The sequence below is a fragment of the Bufo bufo genome, chromosome 5, assembly GCF_905171765.1.
Source record: "Bufo bufo chromosome 5, aBufBuf1.1, whole genome shotgun sequence".
In the NCBI taxonomy this organism is placed as follows: domain Eukaryota; kingdom Metazoa; phylum Chordata; class Amphibia; order Anura; family Bufonidae; genus Bufo; species Bufo bufo.
This window is the reverse complement of record NC_053393.1, coordinates 305,401,740-305,407,724: the sequence shown is the minus strand read 5'-3', so window position 1 is coordinate 305,407,724 and position 5,985 is coordinate 305,401,740.

Here is a 5,985-nt window from a genome sequence, read left to right as displayed (position 1 = left end):
GATTAAGTGTAATTTAGTGACCCCAGCTTTTCAACCCCTTAAGGACTTAGGGCGTACCGGTACGCCCTGTTTCCCGAGTCCTTAAGGACTCAGGGCGTACCGGTACGTCCTAAATTTAAATCGCGATTGCGGCGCGGCGGGGCTTAATCGCAACAGGATGTCCGCTGAAATCATTCAGTGGGCATCCTGTCAAAACGCCGGGGGGGGGGGTCCCGTTAGACCTGCGGTTTGCGGCTTTTACCTTATCCGGCGGGTGGCAGTGCTATCGGGTCCCCATGCGGCTGTAGGGGGGACCCTATGGCATGGAAGGCAGCATGATGTCTAAGGAAGGCATCGCGCTGCCTTCCGGTGACGAGCCTGTGAGATCCAGCCACCTGGACCTCACAGGCCGGAAGCTGTATGAGTAATACACACAGTATTACTCATATAGCCAATACATTCCAATACAGAAGTATTGGAATGCATTGTAAAAGGGATTAGACCCCCAAAAGTTGAAGTTACAAGTGGGACAAAAAATAAAGTAAAAAAAAAGTTAAAAAAAATAAAGTTTTCCTCCCCAAAAATTAAAGGTTTCAAGTAAAAATAAACAAAAACGTCATTTTCCCCAAATAAAGTAAAAAAAAATTGGTAAAAAATAGGAAAAAAAAGTATACATATTAGGTATCGGAGCGTCCGTATCGACCAGCTCTATAAAAATATCACATGACCTAACCCCTCAGATGAACACCGTTAAAAATAAAAAATAAAAACTGTGCTAAATAAACAATTTTTTTGTCACCTTACATCACAAAAAGTGTAATAGCAAGCGATCAAAAAGTCATATGCACCCCAAAATAGTGCCAATCAAACCGTCATCTCATACCGCAAAAAATGAGACCCTACCTAAGATAATCGCCAAAAAACTGAAAAAACGATGGCTCTCAGAATATGGAGACACTAAAACATGATTTTTTTTTGTTTCAAAATTGATATTATTGTGTAACACTTACATAAAAAAAGAAAACTATACATATTAGGTATCGCCGTGTCCGTATCAACTGGCTCTATGAAAATATCACATGACCTAACCCCTCAGATGAACACCGTAAAAAAAAAAAAAAAAAACTGTGCTAAATAAACCATTTTTTTGTCACCTTACATCACAAAAAGTACAACAGCAAGCGATCAAAAAGGCGTTTGCCCACCAAAATAGTACCAATCTAACCGTCACCTTATCCCACAAAAAATGAGCCCCTACCTGAGACAATCGCCCAAAAAATTAAAAAACTATGGCTCAGAATATGGAGACACTAAAACATATTTTTTTGCTTTCAAAAATGATATTATTGTGTAAAACTTACATAAATAAAAAAAAGTAGAAATATTTGGTATTTCCGTGTCCGTTTCGACCGGCTCTATAAAAATATCACATGACCTAACCCATCAGATAAACACCGTAAAAAATAAAAAATAAAAACTGTGCTAAATAAACCATTTTTTTGTCACCTTACATCACAAAAAGTGTAATAGCAAGTGATCAAAAGGTCATATGCACCCCAAAATAGTGCCAATCAAACCGTCATCGCATCCCGCAAAAAATTACACCCTACTTAAGATAATCGCCCAAAAACTGAAAAAACGATGGCTCTCAGAATATGGAGACACTAAAACATGATTTTTTTTTTGTTTCAAAAATGATATTATTGTGTAAAACTTACATAAAAAAAGAAAACTATACATATTAGGTATCGCCGTGTCCGTATCAACTGGCTCTATGAAAATATCACATGACCTAACCCCTCAGATGAACACCGTAAAAAAAAAAAAAAAAAAACTGTGCTAAATAAACCATTTTTTGTCACCTTACATCACGAAAAGTGTAATAGCAAGTAATCAAAAAGTCATATGCACCCCAAAATAGTGCCAATAAAACCATCATCTCATCCCGCAAAAATCATACCCTACCCAAAGTAATCGCCCAAAAACTGAAAAAATTATGGCTCTCAGACTATTAGAAACACTAAAACATGATTTTTTTTGCTTCAAAAATGAAATCATTGTGTAAAACTTACATAAATAAAAAAAAGTATACATATTAGGTATCGCAGCATCTGTAATAACTTGCTCTATAAAAATATCACATGACCTAACCCTTCAGGTAAATACCGTAAAAAAAATAAAAATAAAAACGGTGTAAAAAAAGCCATTTTTTGTCACCTTACATCACAAAAAGTGTAATGGCAAGCGATCAAAAAGTCATATGCACCCAAAAATAGTGCCAATAAAACCGTCATCTCATCCCGCTAAAATCATATTCTACCCAAAATAATCGCCCAAAAACGGAAAAAAATTATGGCTCTCAGACTATGGAAACACTAAAACATGATTTTTTTTTGTTTCAAAAAAGAAATCATTGTGTAAAACTTACATAAATAAAAAAAAAGTATACATATTAGGTATCGCCGCATCCGTGACAACTTGGTCTATAAAAATATCACATGATCTAACCTGTCAGATGAATGTTGTAAATAACAAAAAATAAAAACTGTGCCAAAACAGCTATTTCTTGTTACCTTGCCTCACAAAAAGTGTAATATAGAGCAACCAAAAATCATATGTACCCTAAACTAGTACCAACAAAACTGCCACCCTATCCCGTAGTTTCTAAAATGGGGTCACTTTTTGGGAGTTTCTACTCTAGGGGTGCATCAGGGGAGCTTCAAATGGGATATGGTGTCAAAAAAACCAGTCCAGCAAAACCTGCATTCCAAAAACCGTATGGCATTCCTTTCCTTCTGCGCCCTGCCGTGTGCCCGTACAGCGGTTTACGACCACATATGGGGTGTTTCTGTAAACTACAGAATCGGGGCCATAAATATTGAGTTTGGTTTGGCTGTTACCCATTTCTTTGTAACTGGAAAAAAATTATTAAAATGGAAAATCTGCCAAAAAAGTGAAATTTTGAAATTGTATCTCTATTTTCCATTAATTCTTGTGGAACACCTAAAGGGTTAACAATGTTTGTAAAAACAGTTTTGAATACCTTGAGGGGTTTAGTTTCTAGAATGGGGTCATTTTTCGGTGTTTTTTTTATTATGTAAGCCTCGCAAAGTGACTTCAAACCTGAACTGGTCCCTAAAAATTGGGTTTTTGAAAATTTCTGAAAATTTTCAAGATTTGCTTCTAAACTTCTAAGCCTTGTAACATCCACAAAAAATAAAATATCATTCCCAAAATTATCCAAACATAAAGTAGACATATGGGAAATGTAAAGTAATAACTATTTTTGGAGGTATTACTATGTATTATAAAAGTAGAGAAATTGAAACTTGGAAATTTGCAATTTTTTACAAATTTCTGGTAAATTTGGTATTTTTTTATAAATAAAAATGTTTTTGTTTTTTTTACTTCATTTAACCAGCGTCATGAAGTACAATATAATCAGAGTTCCAGTGCAACTTTCACAGCTATATGCATAGAAGAAAATGATCAGACATTTCGGCCTTTCGCGGCCTTCTTCAGTGGTCTTAAATCTTAGACGCTGTGTTTCAGGGATATTGCGCTGGATGCGCAATATCCCTGAAACACAGCATCTAAGATTTAAGACCACTGAAGAAGGCCGTGAAAGGCCGAAACGTCTGATCATTTTCTTCTATGCATATAGCTGTGAAAGTTGCACTGGAACTCTGATTATGTGATGAAAAAATGAAAAATTTAAATTTAATAGCAACAAGTAAAACTGTGTGCTGCAATCTTCTTACTACTGTAGCGTGACTGAACAAGTCCTTGCAGGCACCAGTGAACCAAACTGGAGTGCGGTACTCCAAAACTCAACACAATGAAGTACAATATGTGACGAAAAAACAATCTCAGAATGGCCTGAATAAGTCAAAGCATTTTAAAGTTATCAGCACTTAAAATGACACTGGTCAGATTTGCAAAAAATGGCCAAGTCCTTAAGGTGAAATAGGGCTGAGTCCTTAAGGGGTTAATAGTGATACTATGAAATATTTTTTGTTTTGTTTTAGTGTTCCATTCAGGTTTGTTAAAAAAAAAAAAAAACATGGTCATGTAGTGGACACACAGGTGGACAGATTTGAAGCTCAAGGAAATTCAGCTTCCCAGTGAATCTAATTTTTTCTTAAATTTGTTTGGCTTCGATTCGCTCAACACTACCTAAGACACATAAATAATATATCACAATGTATGGATTTTAAGGAACATTAACCCCTTAGTGACCAACTTGTTTTGGGCCTTAATGACGAAGCAATTTTTTTTTTATCGCCTTCCAAGGGCTAAAACTTTTTTTTAGGTTTCTGTCTATGTAGCCGTATGAGGGCTTGTTTTTTTGCGGGACAAGTTTTGGGGTAAACATAACTTACGTTCACTGCCTAATAGGATGGTTAAAATGAAAATAGTAACAAAACTTTATTAAAGATTATTATATAAAATACAGCTAATCCCTCTTTGTATGTTCAGAGATAGGCAGAAGAGATCAAAGGTCAGGGGAACAATATATGTTTAACAAAATCACTGTAGAATTGCAGTGGCCAATATGGCGGAACTGCTCAGACCCCAAACACTGTAGCGTGTTTCTCATTGGGCGAGCAGTCCCATCGCATGTGAACCACAGAAATATCGTGGCAGATATGGAGGAGCTGCTCAAACCCCAAACACTGTAGCGTGTTTCTCATTGGGGGAGCAGTCCCACCGCATGTGGACCGCAGCAAACGACCATCCCGAGCAATTAATGCGTACAAAGGAGGACGCCAGCGCGGTCCACATGCACCACAAAAGCATCCTGCACAGGCAGAGCACCGTGCGGATGAAAATACAATCATATAAATCACTGAAGAAAATGCACCAAAAGGATATGTCACTGACTAAACTAGCTGGTCATACAAGCAGATATTAAAAGCTGAGACTTCCGCCAATATGTTCCTGTCAGGAAGATATCGGAGCCCATCATTGCACCACGTCACGGTCACTCAGCATGGCAAAGGGTCCTACCACTACGCTAACTGTGGTGTGAACACGGTCTGAAGGTGATGTGATCCAGCTCACAGCCCAGCCTGCACACAAATGCCTAGCAGGACAGCCAGTGCAATGTGAACAAAGCAGGACTGTGAGCCCCACCCATATCAGACCATGTGATGAAGGATTCCAGGTGCAAAGGAATGTTCAATTGCCAGATGAAGGCACATTCAAGACATATAAAACAAAATCACTGTAGAATTGCAGTGGCCAATATGGCGGAACTGCTCAGACCCCAAACACTGTAGCGTGTTTCTCATTGGGCGAGCAGTCCCATTGCATGTGAACCACAGAAATATCGTGGCAGATATGGAGGAGCTGCTCAAACCCCAAACACTGTAGCGTGTTTCTCATTGGGGGAGCAGTCCCACCGCATGTGGACCGCAGCAAACGACCATCCCGAGCAATTAATGCGTACAAAGGAGGACGCCAGCGCGGTCCACATGCACCACAAAAGCATCCTGCACAGGCAGAGCACCGTGCGGATGAAAATACAATCATATAAATCACTGAAGAAAATGCACCAAAAGGATATGTCACTGACTAAACTAGCTGGTCATACAAGCAGATATTAAAAGCTGAGACTTCCGCCAATATGTTCCTGTCAGGAAGATATCGGAGCCCATCATTGCACCACGTCACGGTCACTCAGCATGGCAAAGGGTCCTACCACTAAGCTAACTGTGGTGTGAACACGGTCTGAAGGTGATGTGATCCAGCTCACAGCCCAGCCTGCACACAAATGCCTAGCAGGACAGCCAGTGCAATGTGAACAAAGCAGGACTGTGAGCCCCACCCATATCAGACCATGTGATGAAGGATTCCAGGTGCAAAGGAATGTTCAATTGCCAGATGAAGGCACATTCAAGACATATAAAACAAAATCACTGTAGAATTGCAGTGGCCAATATGACGGAACTGCTCAGACCCCAAACACTGTAGCGTGTTTCTCATTGGGCGAGCAGTCCCATC